The following is a 21,962-nucleotide window of genomic DNA, read 5'->3' as shown; positions in this document are numbered from 1 at the left end:
AGAGGTTACCTATAAAGTTTATAAAACCAAGAGGGGTGTCAATGAGGTGAGTGGCTGGTGCTGTTTCCTTCAGATGGAGCTTTCAAGATTAGGGAGCAAAGTTTTAAGGAGAGAAGAAAGATTTAAAAAAAGACATAAGGAACACCTTTTTTTTGAAAGAGAGTGGTTTGTGTGTGGAATCAATGTCCTGAGGAAGTGATGGATATAGGTACAGTAATAACATTTAAAAGACATTTGGATCAGTACATGAGTAAGAAAGGTTCAAAGGGATATGAGCCAAACTACGTAGGACTAGTTTAGTTTATGAATATAGCCAGCATGGACTAGCTAGACTGAAGTGTCTGTTTCTGTGCTGTATGACTCTGTAACTGTTCTATACTGGTCTTGAAACCATTATTTTTGCCTTGCCCCATCACCATCCACTTCTTTGTTGTTCAGAAATCAGATGAATGCAGGCTTTAATATATTCAATGACTGCCTGATCGCAGAAAGCCACCCAAACTTCTGAATTCCTGCTAATATACCACTTGCCTTGCTGATTGCTTGCTACACCCTGTCTGACAACTGGCAGTGACTGGTGTGGAAGGACGCTGAGACCCCATTGTACATCCACACATCATTCCTGACGAAGGGCTCGTGACCAAATCACCAACACTCCTGCTCCTCGGATGCTGCCTGCCCTGCTGTGCTTTTCCAGCACCACACTTTTCGACTCTAATCTCCAGCATGTGCAGCCCTCACTTTCTCCACAGCCCAGTATATAACCATTTAAACAATGACCTTTTTTCTGCATTTCTTCCACAGCAAAGGCAAAATCATCACATTGTGTTAATGCGTTTGCCAATGGAGACAGACCTGGACCAACGTTTGCAGAGTCTGTTCCCCCAACCCCCGATTCACCCCATTTCCTTTCAGTTGCTGCAAGTCAACAATTGAAGCTCAGAATTTAGAAAAGAAACTGAAAATATAGTAAGAAAAGAGAGTGCCGTACTCACAGATGTTGGACAGAGGAAGGAGGTTGCAATCTGGAGTGAAGTTCAATCTTTAGTGGGCGGCACGGTGGCACAGTGGTTAGCACTGCTGCCTCACAGCGCCAGAGACCCGGGTTCAATTCCCGACTCAGGCGACTGACTGTGTGGAGTTTGCACATCCCCGTGTCTGCGTGGGTTTGCTCCGGGTGCTCCGGTTTCCTCCCACAGTCCAAAGATGTGCGGGTCAGGTGAATTGGCCATGCTAAATTGCCCGTAGTGTTAGGTAGGGGTAATGTAGGGGTATGGGTGGGTTGCGCTTCGGCGGGTCGGTGTGGACTTGTTGGGCCGAAGGGCCTGTTTCCACACTGTAAGTCTAATCTAATTTATTCAGAGAGACGAGCAACTTCCGAAGCTCATGTTCCAACTTCCGCATTCAGACAATAGGGGCGCTCTGATTGGCAGGAGGACCAGTCTCTTTCCGGTCCTCCAGCGCTTCCTATTGGTTCATCAAAAGAAGGGCGCGAGCCGTGTGCGCAGACACCGAGCAGCTGATGCAGTTTTTTTGCTTGACTCCGAGGAGCATGCGCAGTGCTTGCTGACAGAGAGGCTGGAGATCCTGGGAGCTGGTATTACTGACAGGTTTGAAGTGTCCAAATGCCAGGAGGAGAAAAAAAGGCTGGAGCCACTTTCTTTTCCCCATCTGTGGCTCGACTTCTTAGTCCTACTACATTTTGTCTGGATGCTCAAATTTTGTATATCTTTTCCCCAGGGTCGGGGTCCTAAGGCTTAGGGCAAAGGTTTAGGGTAAATGGGGAAAAATTTGAGGGACCTCGGATTAGAAATAAAAACAGTGTGAAAGTTCATTGGCCTCAAGAAATGCCCTCCCTTACACCCCAACAAGAATAGATTGTTCACAGCTCTATTGATCACTCAGTGGGAAGAATGTTGAGAAACTTGAAAGGGTTGAGAAACGACTTATAAGGATGTTGTTAGGGTTGGAGCTCCAGGGAGAGGCTGAATAGGCTGGGCCTGTTTTCCCTGGAGTATTGGAGGCTGAGGGGGTAACCTTATAGAGGTTTATAAAATCATGAGGGGCATAGATAATGTAAATAGACAAGGTATTTCCCCTGGGGTGGGGAGGTCCAGAAGTAGAAGACATTAGTTTTAGGGTGAGTGGGGAAAACTTAGTGTCCTATGGGGCAACTTGTTTCATGCAGAGAGTGGTGCGTGTATTGAATGAGCTGCCAGAGGAAGTGGTACAATTACAACATTTATAAGGCATCTGGATGGGACATGAACAGGAAGGTTTACAGGGATATGGGCAAAGTACTGGCAAATGAGACTAGATTAATTTAGGATATCTGGTCAGTCGGGACCGAAGGCTTTGTTTCTGTGCTCTACAATTCTATGATTCTTTTTCGACATAGTCAGAGCCAATTTCACAAGACTAGAAATAGGCCATTCACCCATGACAGCCTGTCCTCAACTGTGGCCTAACTGCACATATTTCAATGCAAGTTTCAAAAGATGTCTGCAGCTTTTTAATGAAATTGAACATGCTTTACTAATGTTTCTGAATATATCATTTTAGCTATTCTTAATTTTAAAAATAAGCCATTTCCCAGGTAGAGTCGTCACCATCCATTCTCTCTCCCTCTTCTTATCGGTTCCTGAATTCTGGCACCAGACAGACAATAATATCATCTGGCCTCCTGCTGGCAACTGCAGAGAACAGAGACAATCCCTGACCCAATCAGAAGACTGTCCTGAGGGGAATGACCATCTCCCAGAATAAAGTGTCCGGTTAAGATCCCCCCACCCACCACCACCACCGTGTCTGCAGCCTGGCTTCCAGCTGACTCTATCTGAGCCGGAGGTCCTCCAGTATGTGTTTACCCTGGATGATAGCATGCAGAGCCTCCCACCCTCTGTGAGACAAGTGCCACTCTGTCCTCTCCGATGTGTGTTGTGTCACTGCTTAACTGTTTTCAGTGGCTGAGCAGAGGTTGATGGCTAAGTTCAGAACCCATGAGAATAACCTTGGGTGACCCCACTACACCCTACATTCTCTCACACTCACACAGACCCTCTCTCATACACATGGTCTCTCTCAGACACACACAAATCCACCAATGCACACACCTGCTTACAGGCTCGTATTCCATCATACGCACATGCAAAAACACACACGACTCTCTCATGCACGCACACACATACAAGTCCATGGGACAAATCTGCGTTTGCGGTGTTATATTTGCAGATAGATTCAATGTGTGCTTTTTGTGGAAACATCGGCAGGCAGTTAATGAAGGCAATCAATCCATGTCATATTTTATCAACTCATACTTTGGAAATGGAACCAGTCTGATTCAAGATTGGGATACAGACAGACCAAACCTCACACCTTTCATGCATTGTCTGAGCTGAGATGTCACCTTTTTTTTATATAAAACCTTAAGTCATCTCGAGAACATGAATTAAAAGTAGTTCTGGGATTTACATATTAATGAACAGAAACCTACAACCCATTCTAAAAGATGGAAGACTTAACAGCAATCAAGGTTTGTTCAATATATCCTATCAGTTGCATGAAACTGATCTTTTGCTATAAAATCTGTGTCTTAGGATCCTGCTCCACAGCTACCTGATGAAGGAGCAGCGCTCTGAAAGCTAGTGCTTCCAAATAAACCTGTTGGACTATAACCTGGTGTTGTGAGATTTTAACTTTGTGCACACCAGTCCAACACTGACACCTCCACAACGTTTCTGGTGAACACAGCCCACACTTCCACCAGGAAACTTTACAATGCTGATAAAACAACGCAGTACCTGCATTCCTAAAAAATTTACAATTTCTAATGATACTAGCTACTCATTCACTGCTCCATCTGATACATGGCATTGGAAACTCCGTGCAGGAGGCTGAAAGAAATGAACAGCTTTAAAACAAAAACCTCTTGGATCTCAAAGCTTTCAATGAGAGTCTGAGCCCAGCAGCAAGTTCAGGTAACCCTTTATTATGACCCAACTTTGTTACAGCTTCACATCCCCCAGCAAAAAGGTGTAGAAAAAGTTTTTTTTTTTAAAACAGCTCAAGGTCAAAGCACACACACTTCTCCCCCCGCCCCCTCACCCCCACTTTCTTTACTATTTGTCAGCACAGAGTTGTCCTTTTGTAATTGGATCCTTGGCATAGCCATAAACTAGAAGTATTGCCTCATGCACCAATTTAAACCCATACCTTGTCTCCAAGTAGGTTTCTCCCCCCTCATCGGCTGGAGTTGGGGTGGGGGGGTGGGGGGGGTCAGCATGCAGAATAGTCAACCAGACTGCTGTGGGTCTGGAGTCACGTGTAGGCCAGCCCGGGTAAAGGATGCACGGGGACGAGCGAGTGAATCCGTTCCCACAACAGCAGTTTCCTTCCCTAAAAAGGTTGTGAGTGAATCAGATGGGGGTTCCCCCTCCCCTCCCTGACAATTGTTTCGTTGTTAGATTCTGAACTCCAGATTTCTAACCGAATTCCAATTCCGCCATCTGCCTTGGCAGCTCCCGGAACTGGGTTGATAGTCCAGTCGATAAAGGCACTCAGCCGTCGCTGCTTTAAACCCCCTGCGATGGCATGTGAACTCTCTGGTGTCTCTGCAGGTGGGAGGAGCGGCTAAAGCAGGTGAATGGCCTCTCCCCTGTGTGGACCCGCTGGTGCCTCAGCAGGTCAGAGGCCTGGGTAAAGCCCTTCCTGCACTCTGGGCAGCTGAAGGGCCTCTCCCCCGTGTGGAACCGCTGGTGCTTCAGCCTGTCGGAGGAACTGTTGAAGGCCTTCCTGCACTCTGTGCAGGGGAACGGCCTCTCTCCCGTGTGGACCCGCTGGTGGGTCAGCAGGGTGAAGGAATTGCTGAAGCCCTTCCCACATTCGGTGCAGATGAACAGCCTCTCCCCAGTGTGGAGCTGCCGGTGGGCCAACAGGGTGGAGGCCTGGGTAAAGCCCTTCCCGCATGTGGAGCACCTGAAGGGCTGCTCCCCCGTGTGGACTCGCCGGTGCCTCACCAGGTCGGAGCAATTGCTGAAGGCCTTCCCACACTCTGTGCAGGGGAATGGCCTCTCCCCGGTGTGACTGCGACGATGAATCTCCAGAGCAGATGGGAAACGGAAGCCTTTCCCACAGTCACCACACTTCCACGGTTTCTCCATGGGGCAGGATTCCTTGGGTTTCTCTATGGCGGAAGCTTCATCCGCACACAACACGTGTAGAGCTCCTCCCCTCCATGAATTCCTCTTCCCAGGCCTTATAACTGTTTCAGGCTCCACACTCAGTGCACTCCAACAGTAGGGTCTCTCATCCAGTCCCACTGATGCTGAAAACGGACTGAAACAGGAACCAAAAAGCTTTGCTCCTTCTCACAGAATCAGTCAAAAATCGTTGCTGTCCCGATGGATTGAGTGACTGTCAGACATTGACGTCCAAGTGAGGAATGCAGACGCTGGAGAGTCAGTGTTGAAAAGTGCGATGCTGAAAAAACACAGCAAGTCAGGCAGCACCTGAGGAACAGGAGAGTCAACATTTTGGGCATAAGTCCTTCATCTGTTGATTTTGAAACTTCCGTCTTCAGATCTTCAAATACTCTGTAAAAGGAGATTAGAAAATTCATTCCTGTCAGTCCAGAATAAAAATTCAGAACAAGCAATTTGTTTGTGTTGTTATTCCACAAAATTGAAAGCACTATCCCACTCTCTCTCTCTCCTGCCCTTCGCTCTAACTCATTCTCCTGAAGGTGTTGATTCAGGATCTTATAGGGGCAGAAAAGCAAAAACGTCAAGACTGACATCTGAGTTTTGGATAACTCCACCTGAAATTTAATATCTTTCACAACACTGGGATATTGCTGAGAGTGAGCAGGTCTGACTTTGGAAAGCAAAATAATGCCAATGCAGGTTCTTGAAGAACAACCAGGCACAAAGTGGTTAACATTCCCAGGAAATGGGGGGTGGGGGGAAGCAAAATGAACCATCAAAGCATTGACACCGCCACCAGAAAGACTGAACATACAGACATGACAAACATTCGTGGAAAGCCAGAGTCATTGAGATGTACAGCACAGAAACAGACACTTCGGTCAAATTCTTCTGTGCCCAACCAGATATCCAAAATTAATCTCGTCCCATTTGCCAGCGTTTTGCCCATATCCCTTTGAACCCTTCCTTTTCACACACTCATGCTGATGACTTTTAAATGTTGTCACTGTACCAGCCTTCACCACTTCCTTTGGCAGCTCATTCCATACATGCACCATCCTCTGTGTGAAAATGTTGCCCCTTAGGTCTCTTTGCCGTCTCCCTCCCCCTGCCCTCACCTTAAATCTATTATCCTTGAGTTCTGGACTCCCCATCCCAAGGAAAAGACCTCATCTATTTACCCAATCCATGCCCCTCATGATTTTAAAAAAAGTCTATCAGGTTACCCCTCACACTCTGACGCACTAGGGAAAACAGCAACACCCTATCCTTCCAACCCTCATTACCCGGGTAATTAAGGCACATATCTGAGTTTGCAGAGTCTGCTCCCTCCCTGGGTTCATTCCAGTTGCTACAAGTAAACAAATTTCCTCCCCCCGCACTCCACCCATCCCTCCCCTCTCCTCCCATACACCATTTCCTCCCTCCTCCCCCCACGCTGCTTCTCCCCTCTCCCCCCCACCTCCCTTCCTGAACAGTGAACAAAAATCCCTTCACATCAGAGAACCCTCACTGTTCTAACAAGTCCACACCAACCTCCGAATGGCAACCTCACCACACCCATTCCCCTACTCCTATTGCTCTACATTTACCCTCTGACTAATACATCTAACCTGCACATCCCTGGGCACTATGGGTAATTTGGCCTGGCCAATCAAACCTTACCTGGACAAAGTTAAAAATCACACAACACCAGGTTATTGTCCAACGGGTTTATTTGGAAGCACTAGCGTTTGGAGCGCTGCTCCTTCATCAAGTGGTTGTGGAGTAAGATCATAAGACACAGAATTTCTGGGAAAACATTACAGTGTCCTGGTATTGAAATGATATATTCACAACCCTGGATCATTAAGTCTTTCATCTTTTACAATGGAGAGCAGATATCATTAATATGTAAATCCCAGAACTTCCTGTAAGGCACCTTCTCAGGATAACTGAGGCTTTATAACAAAAGGAGACACCTCAGCTCAAACAATGCATTAAAGGTGTGAGGTCAGAATCTGTCTGTATCCCAGTCTCGAGTCAGACTGGTTCTATTTCCAATGTGAAATTTACAAAATATTAGATGTATTAACTGTCTGCAGATTGTGGAAAATAGAATGCATATGCAAATATCATTCTGCAAACACAAATTCACCCCCATGGACTTGTGCATGTGTGTGTGTGCATGACAGAGAGAAAAAGTCTGTTTCCATGCTGTATATCTCTATGTCAATTTGACAACAGATACTTTTTGTTCTGTTGGTATAAATATTGTTGTAAGTCATCATAGGTACTAATAGCTCGATGTAAGGGTGAGAGAATTCCTCAAATAAGGCACTGTAGGAATCCTGGGAGAGTAGTATTTCTGGATTACTACCTATTGAACAATATTAAGCACAAGCACCTACTTATTTCTAATTTTGGTTCACATTTCTTGTTTTATTCCCTGCTATGAATACACTCAGTGTCTGGATGGTTAACAGGCTGGGAGATTGGGGGTCTGGATTGACTTATTGTTCCAGAAGGTGTGTTAAAAAAAAGGGATCAAAACATCATGAGAAATCAGGACCCGAAACCTGAGCTGACACCAGATTACCCTGTGATCAGTGCTTTGATTACCTGTGCTAACCCTCTACCTTTATCTTGCTTCCCATTTGATCACCTTCTCAATATTGAGGATCCAATTCTTGTCATCCTGGAGCCATATCTCTGTAAGGAGTCCCATATTTTAATGATTCCCTTCAATGTGTGCAGTCAATTCATTTGCTTTTGCTGCAATGCAGCACACAATCAGACATACCATTTTTAATTTCAATTTCTGTGATCTTTAGAATCCAGTTATGATTGCTGGTACATTTACTCTCCATGTCTTTCTGTCATTCTCGGATGTTCATTTTTCACATCACTGTATTGCTTACTGGCCTTGATTTGGAATGGCCATGCTAAATTGCTCATAGTGTCCAAAGATGTGCAGGTTAGGTGGGTTAGCCATGGGAAATGCTGGGTTAGAGTTTCATAGTAATAGAAGCAGGAGTAGGTCATTTGGCCCATCGAGCCTGCTTCGCCATTCATTTAGATCATGACTGATCTCTCCATTGTCTCAGCTTCTCCTCCCTGCATTGTCCCAACGACCCTTAATACCTTTACCATGCAAAAACCCATCTAACTGTGTCCTGAATATACTTAATTAAGCTGCCTCTACTGCTTCCCTGGGCAGAGAATTACATAGATTCACTATTCTCTGGGAAAAGCAGTTCTTCCTCATCTCTATCCTAAATCTACTCCAACTAATCTTGAGGTCTGGTCTCACCCACCAGCAGAAATGACTGGATAGGGTAGGGTTTCATCCCCACAGTGCAATGAAATCCCACTTTCCACCAAAATCTCAGATGTACTCACTCACTCAGGTGCTGTCTCATAAATGAAAGATTTCATTGTAACTTCTTCTGCTCCCAGTAAGGACAAAACATCTTTGAAGGCTGCTCTGAAAGTCCAGTCTTCATAATGGTACTTCTGGTTTCACCAAAGACCCAGAGAGTCATACAGCACAGAAACAGGCCCTTCAGTCCAACTCGTATGTGCCGCCCAGATATCCTAACTTAATCTAGTCCCATTTACCAGCTTCCTATTCTTGTACCCATCCAGATGCCTTTTAAATACTGTAATTGTATCAGGCTCCACCCCTTCCTACGACAGCTCATTCAATACATGCACCACCTTCTGCATGAAACAAGTTGCCCTTCATGTCCCTTTTAAATCATTCCCCTCTCACCTCAAACATATGCTCTCTAGTTTTGCATTCACCCTATCCACGCCCCTTATAAACATTTATAAGGTCACCCCTATACGTCTGATGCTCCAGGAAAATATCCCTGACCGATTCAGCCTCTCTCTGTAGATCAAACCCTCCAACTCTGGCAACAGCCTTTTAAGACTTTTCTGACCCCTTTCAAAGTTTCACACCATATTTCCTGTAGCAGGGAGACCAGAACTGAACGCAGTATTTTAAAAGGGGCCGAACCAATGTCCTGTACAGTCACAACATGACCCCCCAACTCTAATACTCAATGCTCTGACTAATAAAGGAAAGCATACAAAATACCTTCTTCACTATTCTGGCTACCTGAGACTGCACTTTCAAGGAACAATGAACCTGCACTCCAATGTCTCTTTGTTCTGAAACACTCCCTTAACTGTCCTGCCTGGATTGCCTTACCAAAATGTAAACATCACATTTCCCTAAATTAATCTCCATCTGCCACTCCCTGGCCCATGGTCCCATCCAATCAATTCTAATTTATAGCAAACTCTCTGTAATTCTTATTCCCTGGAAGCTCAAAATCTCCATCCCACACACTCCCACCATTCTCACTTTGTTGAACCTAATCCCAGCTGTACCTCATCCTGAAGGGTCTGGTTCATGCTGATTAACAGGGCCACACTCAGGGGAATCTAATTGAAACAAACAGAATACTCAATGGCCTGGACGAGTTGATGTTGGGAAGATGTTTCCATTGGAAGGAGAGACTAGCGGCCGAGGGCACAGCCTTAGAGTAGAGTAAAGGGAAGACCTTTCAGAACGGAGATTAGGAGAAATTCCTTTAGCCATGGAGTGGTGAACTGATGGAATTCATTGCCACAGAAGGCTGTGGAGGCCAGCTAACTGAGGATATTTAACACTGAGACAGAAACAGTTCTTGAGTATCAAGGGGATCGAGGGTTAGAGAGAGAAAACAGGAGAATGGGGCTGAGACACTTATCACCGCGACTGAATGGTCTGGGCAGACCCAGTGGGCTGAATGGCTTAATTTCTGCTCTTATGGATAAGGACATGAATAGGAAAGGTTCAGAGATATATAGGCCAAACAATGTAGGACTAGTTTAGTTTATGAATATAGTCAGCATGAAATCAAGTATCTGTTTCTGTGCTGTATGATTCTGTAACTGTTCTTATAACCATCTTTTCTGTTCCCTCATAATCATCCACTTCATTGTTGTTCAAAAATCAGATGAACTCAGCCTTGAATATATTCAATGATCCCCTAACCGCAGGAAGGGCCCACCCAACCTCTGAACTCAATTCCTCTTGCTAATACACTACTTGCATCTGTCTGACAACTGGTATTGACTGGTGGAGAAAGACACTGAAACCTCTTTGTACATCCACATAACATTCCTGATGAACGGCTCGTGTCCAAAACGTCGACTCTCCTGGTCCTTGGATGCTGTTTGACCCGCTGTTCTTTTCCAGGGCCACACTTGTCAACTTTGATCTCCAGCATCTGCACTCCTCACTTTCTCCATATCCCAACATATCACCATTCAAACAATGCACCTCCTTTCTGCTTTTGTTTTCCCACAGCAAAGGTTACATTATCACATTGTGGTCATGCATTTACCACGTGTTTGCCAACTGAGACACAGATCTGCACCAACATTTCTAGACAAAAAAGTGAGTACTGCTGATGCCAGAGATTAGAGTCGAGAGTGTGATGCTGGAAAAGCACGCAGGTCAGGCAGCATCCGAGGAGCAGGAAAATTCCTGATGAAGGACTTTTGCCTGAAACGTCGGTTTTCCTGCTCCTCGGATGCTGCCTGACCTGCTATGCTTTTCCAGCACCACACTCTCGACCAATATTTCTACACTCTGTCCCCCTCCCTGAATTCACTCCCTTTCCTTTCAGTTGTTGCAAGTCAACAATTGAACGCCAGAATGAAAAAAAAAGTGGAACAGATGGCGAGGAAAGAGAGTGCTGTACTCACAGTTTTGTTGGACAGAGGAAGAAAGTTGCAGTTTGGGGTAAAGCACAATCTTCATTCAGAGACACAGGAGCAGCAGCTGCTTCAGAAGGTCATTGTCCAACTTCCGCATTCAGACAATAGCGGTGCTCTGATTGGCAGGAGGACTAGACACCTTCCGGTCCTCCCGTGTTCCCTATTGGTCCATCAAAAGTAGGTCATGAGTTGTTTGTGCGTACAACCAGGAGCATGCACAGTCTTTTGCTGACACCAGCGGACATGCGCAGTGCTTGCTGACACCGTGGGGCATGCGCATTATGCTGTTCAGAGATGCTTATGTTACTGACAGGTTTGAAGTGTCCAAATGCCGATCGGAGGGAAAAAAAAGTAGAACCACAATTCTCTCCTTCCCCTTCCCTCTCCCCACCCCCCCCCCCCCGGTGGCTTGACATTGTATTCCTTTTGCATTTTGGCTGGCTGCTCAACTTTTGTATATCTTTTCCCTCGGTTAGGGGAGTCACAAACTGGAGGACATAGGTTTAGGTTGAGTGGGGAAAGATGAGGGATGAAAAAGTGTTGCTGGAAAAGCGCAGCAGGTCAGGCAGTATCCAAGAAGCAGGAGAATCGACGTTTCGGGCATGAGCCCTTCTTCAGGAATCATGAGGGAAAAATCTTCAGGGAAAGATGAGGGACCAAAGGATTAGAAAAGACGTGTGGCATTTAATTTGCCTCAAGAAATGCCAGAACTAGAGGACATTAGTTTAAGGTGAGTGGGGAAAGGTTTAAAACGGACCTAAGGGGTCACTTGTTTCACGCAGAGGATGGTAAATGTATTGAATGAGCTGCCGGAGTGGAGGCTGGTACAATTACAACTTTTAATAGGCATCTGGATGGGTGTACGAATAGGAAGGTTTAAAGGGGTTTGGGCCAAGTGTTGGCAAATAGGAATAGAATAATTTAGGATAGCTGGTCGACACAGACCAAACTGTTTCATTCCATGCTCCATGACTCTATTTCTACATAGGCAGAACCAATTTCACAATATTAGAATAGGAAACTCACCCCTTTCTGGATTATTGGTGCTGGAAGAGCACAGCAGTTCAGGCAACAGTAAAATCGACATTTCGGGCAAAAGCCCTTCATCAGGAATAAAGGCAGAGAGCCCAAAGGGTGGAGAGATAAGCTAGAGGAAGGTGGAGGTGTGGAGAAAGTAGCAAATAGTGCAATAGGTGAGTCGGGGAGGGGATGAAGGTGATAGGTCAGGGAGGAGGGTGGAGTTGATAGGTGGAAAAGAAGATTGGCAGGTAGGACAAGTCATGGGGACAGTGCTGAGCTGGAAGTTTGGAACTAGAGTAAGGTGGCTGAAGGGGAAATGAGGAAACTGTTGAAGTCCACATTAATGTCCTGGGGTTGAAGTGTTCCGAGGCGGAAGATGAAGCGTTTTCCTCCAGGCATCTGGTGGTGAGGGAGCGGTGGTGAAGGAGGCCCAGGACCTCCATGTCCTCGGCAGAGTGGGAGGGGGAGTTGAAATGTTGGGCCACATGGCGGTGTGGTTGATTGGTGCAGGTGTCCCAGAGATGTTCCCCAAAGCGCTCTGCTAGGAGGCGCCCAGCCTCCCCAATGTAGAGGAGACCACATTGGGAGCAACGGATACAATAAATGATATTGGTGGATGTGCAGGTAAAACTTTGATGGATGTGGAAGGGGCCTTTAGCGCCTTGAATGGAGGTGAGGGTACAGGTTTTACAGTTCCTGCGGTGGCAGGGAAAGGTGCCAGGATGGGAGGGTGGGTTGTAGGGGGGCATGGACCTGACCAGGTAGTCACGGAGGGAACGGTCTTTGCGGAAGGCCTAAAGGGGTGGGGAGGGAAATATATCCCTGGTGGTGGGGTCTGTTTGGAGGTGGCGGAAATGTCGGCGGATGATTTGGTTTATACGAAGGTTTGTAGGGTGGAAGGTGAGCACCAGGGGCGTTCTGTCCTTGTTACGGTTGGAGGGGTGGGGTCTGAGGGCGGAGGTGCGGGATGTGGACGAGATGCATTGGAGGGCATCTTTAACCATGTGGGAAGGGAAATTGCGGTCTCTAAAGAAGGAGGCCATCTGGTGTGTTTTGTGGTGGAACTGGTCCTCTTAGGAGCAGATATGGCGGTGGCGGAGGAATTGGGAATATGGGATGGCGTTTTTGCAAGAGGTAGGGTGGGAAGAGATGTAATCCAGGTAGCTGTGGAAGTCGGTGAGTTTGTAGAAAAAAATGTCAGTGTCAGGTCGGTCATCATTAATGGAGATGGAGAGGTCCAGGAAGGGGAGGGAGGTGTCAGAGGTGGTCCAGATAAATTTAAGGTTAGGGTGGAATGTGTTGGTGAAGTTCATGAATTGCTCAACCTCCTCGCGGGAGCACGAGATGGTGCCAATGTTTCTCAACCTCCTCACAGCCTGTCCTCAACTGTGGCTAAATTTTACAAATTTCAACACAAGTTTCAGAAAGATGTCTGCAGCTTTTTTTTAAAAAATAGAATTGAACATGCTATTCTCAATGTTAAAGATCAGCCATTTCTCGTGCATCCCCATCTCCCAGGTAGAGTCATCACCATCTGTCTCTCTCTCTTCTTAGAAGGGCTTGATACAGCGATCAAAGAGGGATGGAGGCACGAGAAATAACAGGTGGTGGGGAAAGAGAATGGTTGAGGGTGTCAAGAGAGACAAAATGGACAAGGGGACAGAAGGAGAATGGACAGAGGGCAGTGACACTACAAATCCCACCTTCCCCAGGACCACAGTAATCATTTCTCAATATACAAAATGGCTAAAGCAGTAGAATCACATAATCCCTGCAGGCCATTCAGCCCATTCATCTCACACTGTCCTTCCAAACAGCATCCCATCAAACCAACCCACTTACCATACAACCCTGCAGTTCCCCATGGCTTACGCACCCAAAAATGCATATCCCTGGACACTTCAGCACAGCTGATCCACCCTAAACTGCAGATCTTTAGAGTGTGGGAGGAAACCGGAGCACCTGGAGGAAACCCACGCAGACACAAGGGGGACAGTGTGCCAAAGTCGCCTGTGGCTGGAATCAAACCCAGCCCTGTGAGGCAGCAGTACTAACCACTGAGCCACCATGCCACCCAGAGCTTTGATGTTCTGCTTTATCTTTATAGCTTCTGACTTCTCATGCGCCCTCAGCAGAGGCTCTGCCGTCCTGAGATTTGTGGACCACACCCACTGCAGCCTCCCTTTCCCACTTCTCCAGTCCTGAGCACGACAGTTCCTGAACCTGGTGCCAGACAGACACCGATGCCATCTAGCCTCCTACTGCTAACTTCAGAGAAAGACGACAATCACCTGTCAATATTCTGCCCCTTACCCCCAGCGCCCCCCCACCACTCAGCCAGTTAGCTCCTCCCCCTGCCTCCCAATCTCAGATCCCCTTTACCTGTGTGATTCACACTCCCACCCTTCTGACCCTGTCCACTGACCTAATCAGAAGGCTCTGTCCAGAGGGGAATGACCATCTCCTGGAATAAAGTGTCCGGTTACCTTTTCCCGTGCTGTGTCTGCAGCCTGGCTTCCAACTCCATCTCTCTGAGCCAAAGGTCATCCAGCATGTGTTTACCCTGAATCACAGCATCCAGAACCTCCCACCTTCTGCAAAGTGAAAGACAAGTCTCACCCTGCCCTCTCCAATGTGTGTGTGTGTAGATTAGATTTGATTCTCTACCATATGGAAACAGGCCCTTTGGCCCAAAATATCCACACTGACCCTCCAAAGAGTAACCCACCCAGACCTGTTCCCCTACCTTATATTTACCCCTGACTAATGCACCCAACACTATGTGGAATGTAGCATGGCCAATTCACCTGACCTGCACATCTTTTGGATTGTGGGAGGAAACTGGAGCACCTGGAGGAAACCCATGCAGACATGGGGAGAATGTGCCAACTGCACATAGACAGTTGCCTGAGGTGGAATCGAACCCGGATCCCTGGTGCTGCGAGGCAGCACTGCTAACCACTGAACCACCATGCCACCCAATAACTGCTGAATTGTTTCTACTGGCCAAGAAGAGGCATTTGCCAAGTTTGGAACCCATGAGGACGGTCTCAACCGGGACCTTGGGTGACCACACTACACTTAACACTGTCTCTCACTCCCACACACACACATACACACCCAGTCACGCAGACCCTCTCTCACACACATACACCTCCCACACTCAAATCCATGCACACACCCTCTCACAGGCTTATACTCCATTGCATCGACACACTTTCTCAAGCATGCACATGCAAACACACACACTCTCTCTCTCTCTCTCATGCGCACACACAAACCTATGCAGTGAATTTGCATTTGCACATACATTGTGCTATTTGAGCAAAACACAATCTGCAGGCAGTCAATCTATGTAATATTTTATAAATTCCTACTTTGGAAATAGAACATGTGTGACTCAGGACTGGGATACAGACAGACTTGAACCTCACACCTTTCTTGCATTGTCTGAGCTGAGATGTCACCTAATTTTATAAAATCTTAAGTCATCGGGAGAATGTGACTTAAAAGTAGTTTTGGGATACACATGTTAATGAACCGAAACCTGTAACCCATTCTAAAAGATGAAAGACTGAATTGCAACTGGACTTGTTCATGAAATCTTATCAACTGCATAACACTGTAATGTTTTGCGATAAATTCTATGTCTTATGATCCTGCTCAACAGCTACCCGATGAAGGAGCAGTGCTCCAAAAGCTATTGCTTCCAAATAAATCTGTTGTGACTATAACCTGGAGTTGTGTAGATTTTAACTTTATCCACCTCAGTCCAACACCAGCAACTCCACATCATTTCTAATTAACACAGCCCACACCTCCTGGTGCTGCCAGTAAACTTTACAATGCCGATAAAATGACACAGTACCTGCACTCCTGAAATATTTGCAATTTCCAACAATACTAGCTACTCATTCACTGCTCCATCTGATACACGACATTGGAAAATTAGTGCAGGAGGCTGAAAGAGATCAACAGGTTTAAAACAAAAACCATTTGAAGCTCAAAGCCTTCAATGAGAATCTGAGCCTGGCGGTAAGTTCAGGTAACCCTTTATTGTGACCCAACTTTGTTACAGCTTCAGATTCCCCTCAGCAAAAAGGCGTAGAAAAAGTAGCTTTTCATTTAAAAATAGCTCAAGGTTAAAGCGCACACACTCCCTTTCTTAACCTGTACGAAGTATTGCCTCACTCAGCAATTTCAACGTATACTCTGTATCCAAGTAGGTTTCTCCCTGTTCATTTGCTGGTGAGAGGGAGGGGCCCAGTGGGGGAGAGAATTGGGATGGGGGAGAGGATGGGGATTGGGGGGGGGGGGTGGATTCAACCATAGGCCAGACAGGGTAAAGGATGCAGCTGGGACGACTGAGTGAATCCTTTCCCACAACGGTAGTTTCCTTCCCGATAAACGACGTGAGTGAATCAGATGGGGGTTTTCTCCCACCCCCTTCACCCCAACTCCCCCCAAAAATGGCTTCATCATTAGGCTTGGAACTCCAGATTACTCACTGAATTCCAATTTTACCATCTGCCATGGCAGGATTCGAACCCGGGAGACACCGGAACTGGGTTAATACTCCAGTCGATAATGGCACTCAGCCGTCACTCCTTCAATGCCCCTGCTATGGTACGTGAACTTGCTGGTGCCTCTGCAGGTGGGAGGAGCAGGTGAACACCTTACTGCACCTGGGACAACTAAAGGGCCTCTCCCCCGTGTGGATCCGCTGGTGGGTCTGGAGGTTGGAGGCCCGAGCAAAGCCCTTCCCGCACTCGGGGCACCTGAAGGGCCTCTCCCCGGTGTGGGACCGCTGGTGTCTTAGCCGGGCAGAGGCCTGGGTAAAGCACTTCCCGCATTCACAGCAGCTGAAGGGCCTCTCCCCCGTGTGGACCCGCTGGTGGGTCTGAAGGGTGGAGGAGTCGCTGAAGCCTTTACCGCACTCTGGGCAGCTGAAGGGCCGCTCCCCTGTGTGGAGCCGCTGGTGGATCAGCAGGGCAGAGGCCTGGGTAAAGGCTTTCCTGCACTCGGAGCAACTGAAGGGCCTTTCCCCTGTGTGGACCCGCCAGTGGGTCAGCAGGTGGGAGGAATCACTGAAGGCCTTCCTGCACTCGGGGCAGGAGAGTGGCCTCTCCCCCTTGTGGATTCGCTGGTGCCTCAGCAGGGCGAAGGAATTGCTGAAGGCCTTCCCACACTCAGGGCAGCTGAAAGGCCTCTCCCCCGTGTGGATCCGCCGGTGGGTCAGCACGGTGGATGCCTGGGTAAACCCTTCCTGCACTCGGGGCAGCTGAAGGGCCTCTCACCGGTGTGACTGCGCCGATGAGTCTCCAGAGCAGACGGGGCACAGAAGCCTTTACCACAGTCGCCACAGTTCCACGGTTTCTTCACAGTGCGGGACTCCTCGGGTTTCTCCATGGCCGAAGCTTCAGCTGCACAAAACGTGGGTACAGCCCCACCCTGCCGTGAATTCCTCTTTCTAGGCCGTATAACTGTTTCAGGATCCATACTCACTGCGCTGCAACGTAGGGTCTCTCATCCAGTCCCACCGATTCTGAAAATGTACTCGAACAGGAAGTAAACACTTTGCTCCTTCTCACAGAATCACAGTCAAAAATCATTGCAGTCCCGATGTCCCAGTGTCACTGTCAGACATTGATGTGAAAGTGAGGATTGCAGATGCTGGAGAGTCAAGAGTTCAAAAGTGTGACGCTGGAAAAGCACTGTAGGTCAGGCAGCATCCGAGGATCAGAAGCGTCAATGCTTCGGGCATGAGGCCTTCATCTGTCGATTTTGAAACTTCCTTCTTCAGATCTTCAAATAATCTGTAAAAAGAGATTACAAAAGTCATCACACAGTTCAGGGTAACAATTCTGAACAAGCAATTCTACTTTCTGCAGATTATACTTTTCTTTTGTTATTCTACAAAATTGAAAGCACCATCCCACTCTCTCTCCCCCTCTGTTCTCACTCCACTCTAATTCTCCTCAAGGTGCTGATTCAGGATCTTACAGATGCAACCAACAGAGTCATAGAGATGTACAGCATGGAAACAGACCAAACCCAGGGAAAAGACTTTGTCTATTTATCATATACATGCCCCTCATAAATTTGTAAACCTCTGTACGGTTACCCCTCAGACTCCAACGCTCCAGGGAAAACAGCTCCAGTCTGTTCAGCCTCTCCCTATAGCTCAAATCCTCCAACCCTGGCAACATCCTTGTAAATCGTTTCTGAACCCTTTCAAGTTTCACAACATCTTTTCATTGAAAGGAGACCAGAATTGCACGCAATAGTCCAACAGTGGCCTAACTGATGTTCTGTACAGCCGCCACATGACCTCCCAAGAGTTCAAAATTAACATGAAAGAAGTCTTCGATAAGCCTTTGGTACTTAAAGTTTGACAAGGCACTCATGAAATGCAGCTGCAAATGTGTTGCTGGTCAAAGCACAGCAGGTTAGGCAGCATCTCAGGAATAGAGAATTCGACGCTTCGAGCATAAGCCCAAGCCTGCTGCTCAGATCAAATCTGTATCCAACGAGAACAACCCTATCCAGGGGCAATCCTTTTGCGAACAAAAGCTGTAGGCGATGTAACGACCGACAGGAGACGCTGGCACACATATCAGGATACTGTCCGTTCGTGAAAAACAAGAGGATCAAGAGACATAACAAGGTCCTTGATCACTTGAGACAATATGTTGGTAAGTATGGATGGACGTCATACCTGGAGCCACGGTTGGTGGCTAAGGATGGCAGTCTATGGAAACCGGACATCATCTTCAAGAAAGATGACAGCTCCAAAGTGGCGGTGGTGGACGTCACAGTCCGGTTCGAAAATAATAAGCAGTCCTTAGAAGATGCTTGGACTGAGAAAACTCAGAAATACAAACATCTGAGTGAGGAAGTGGAGCGCCTCACAGGGGGAAGGCGCTCCACTTCCTCACTCAGATGTTTGTATTTCTGAGTTTTCTCAGTCCAAACATCTTCTAAGGACTGCTTATTATTTTCGAACCGGACTGTGACGTCCACCACCGCCACTTGGAGCTGTCATCTTTCTTGAAGATGATGTCCGGTTTCCATAGACTGCCATCCTTAGCCACCAACCTTGGCTCCAGGTATGACGTCCATCCATACTTACCAACATATTGTCTCAAGTGATCAAGGACCTTGTTATGTCTCTTGATCCTCTTGTTTTTCACGAACGGACAGTATCCTGATATGTGTGCCAGCGTCTCCTGTCGGTCGTTACATCGCCTACAGCTTTTGTTCGCAAAAGGATTGCCCCTGGATAGGGTTGTTCTTGTTGGATACAGATTTGATCTGAGCAGCAGGCTTGAAATAACGTACCTAGATCGATTCTTTGCGTGCGGTTTGAGCCAGGCATTGGATATCCTGTCTCCGTGGAAGTATTTAATGCCAGCCCCCTGACATTCCATCTTACTCCACTTTTCGAATTCCCACTCTCGCCATGCTCCGTACTCATTGGGGGGTTTTAGCAAGCGTTGTTTTTGCTTTTCTGACAATTGCCCGCCTTCTAGCATCATTGTCAGCACCTCCGGGTCTGGTCCAACTGGTATATTTTTCTCAACCAGGAAACCTTTAATTTCTTGTAGTACGTTTAGTGACCGATATTCCTCAATGGTTTCCTTATTGCTTTCTTCCCTGAATTGATGCTGCCTAACCTGCTGTGCTTTGACCAGCAACACATTTGCAGCTGTGATCTCCAGCATCTGCAGACCTCATTTTTTACTCATGAAATGCATCCAACAATCTTGAAGGAAGGAACGACAGAAATTGTGGAAGCCATAATTTATCAGTCTCCCATGGACTTGGAGATGGTGCTAGAAGACTGGAGAACTGAAAACATTACAGCCTGGTTTAAGAAAGGTTGTAAAGCTAATCTCAGCAATTATAGAGTCAGAGAGTTGTACAGCATGGAAACAGACCCTTCGGTCCAACCTGTTCATGCCGACCAGATATCCCAACCCTATCTAGTCCCACCTGCCAGTTTAAATTTGGTGGAGAAGCTTCCAGTAATACTTATTCTGGTCAAAATTAGTAGCCACATGGAGAAAGGTGGATTGAGTAGGAAGTGTCTGCATGGGATTTCTGACGGGACACTGCATTTAACTAACTTGTTGGAGATTTGTGAAGACGTTACAGGCTTGATAAGGATAACACTTCAGCTCTCCTCTTTGTTGTCCATCCTGCTGTCTTGGGGAGCCTGGTACCACTATAACCTTGACATTATTCTGAATGGCATGCGTTTGAGGCGATAAAAGCACCAAAGTGTGACTTCAGATTACTTGGCTACATTGGTGTCTCGGTTTTGCTATCCTATCTTTCCCATAAAGGCTGACACTGACTGTGAGCAGGAGTCTGCTGGGCACCACCTTCATTAATCAAAAGGGAAAGAGCTATTGATTCAGCACCTCAGTAAATCTTGAGGCAGTCTTAGCTCCTATGCACATGTTGGGATGCATGTAAGGAGATGTTTATATTTTGCTTCTGTACTTAGAATTCATAAATTGAAACCAATGTACATTTTAAAAATCTTCAAGATTAAAAGTACAGAGGAGATCAACATTATACAACAATCCAACAACCCCGTCCCAAGACAACATGTGCCTGACCCTCACAAAGCTGGCGGCCGGTTGCCCGGACAACCCGAGAGCTCCTTCCCCGGTGAAGTAAACACTGGGCCTGTGGGGCTTTTATTCGCGGCCTGCGGCCTCCCCCTAGGAGTTTATAAACTCCCCAGTCTCCCTCCTCCCGCGGTTCCCAATCCTACCCTGTCTCACTGTCTCCTCTCCCGGGGGCAGGAGCCAGGTCTTGGCGCTCGGGCCTGGCGACCTCCCCGGGATGTTTCTGAAACCTGGTCCTGTTCTGAAGAAGGGTCCCCGGACCCGAAACACGTCCTCACATTTCTCTCAACACGAGCTGCCGGACCTGCTCAGCTTTTCCAGCGGTTTCTGTTCTTGTTCCTTCAGCCGCCGGCGCCATTCCTCTCCCACACTCAGTCACACTGTCTCGGTCCGGCCGCGGGACCTACACTGCACATGCGCCAACACGCAGGGGGCGTGGTCCAGACAACGTCATCACCAATCGAGGGGGCGTGGTTGGGGAGCCCTCCAACCAATAGGGGACAATGGGGGTTGGTTTTCCCCGCCTCCAGCCTCCTGAAAGGTGAGTTACTTTTTAATTTTCAGCCTGTTCAGGAATGTTACTCCAGACCTTTGGAAAGCTGAAACATCGGGAAACTTCCAGACACAAACAAAGGGATTTTTAAAAATGAATAGAAATAGGTAAGGTAAATTACGAAAGAAGCCTAGTATAAAATATCAAAAGGGTATGCCAAAGGGAACAGAGTCGCTAAAGTAAATGTTGGTTCCTTGGAAGATGAACCAGGTGAGTTAATAAGGGGAACACTGAAATGACAGAGCTGCTAAATCAATACTTTTCCTCAGTTTTCACGTTGGAGGACAGCAGGACCGTTCGTATTGGAATGAGCAAGTCAAAGGCTAGACAAAAGGTAGAACTTAAACAATCAACGTCGATAGGTACACTATTAGGATTGAGTGCAAACAAATCCCCTGGGCCTGATGGCCTACCCTCCTAGGGTACTAAAGGAAGTGACGGTGGAGATTGTGGATTCATTAGTTACAATATTCCAAAATTCCCTGGACATGAGAAAGATTCATTAAGTTTATTTAATACAGAGATAGGCAGGTTCTTGATTGTCAAGGTGATCAAAGGACACGGGGAGAAAGCGGGAGAATGGAGTTAGAAACGTTTCAGCCATGATTGAATGGCTTCATTTCTGCTCCTATATCTTAGGATATTATGGTTCCAGTGGATTGGAAAAATGCTAATGTAATGCCTGTATTCAGAAAGGGAGACAGGCAATATGTGAAAAGTTGCAGACCAGTTAGTTTAACATCTGTTGTTGGGAAGGTGTTAGCGTCAATTATCAAGGAAGCAATATCAGGA

At 47.0% G+C, this 21,962-nt stretch overlaps 1 pseudogene; it reads right to left on the bottom strand.

Moving 5' to 3' along the window:
* LOC132807431 (zinc finger protein 850-like) overlaps positions 1-21,962 on the bottom strand; it is a 60,351-nt pseudogene that overhangs the window by 25,645 nt on the left and 12,744 nt on the right.

This window comes from Hemiscyllium ocellatum (genome assembly GCF_020745735.1).
Source record: "Hemiscyllium ocellatum isolate sHemOce1 chromosome 27 unlocalized genomic scaffold, sHemOce1.pat.X.cur. SUPER_27_unloc_17, whole genome shotgun sequence".
Classification (NCBI taxonomy): domain Eukaryota; kingdom Metazoa; phylum Chordata; class Chondrichthyes; order Orectolobiformes; family Hemiscylliidae; genus Hemiscyllium; species Hemiscyllium ocellatum.
This window is presented reverse-complemented; position numbering and strand designations above follow the sequence as displayed.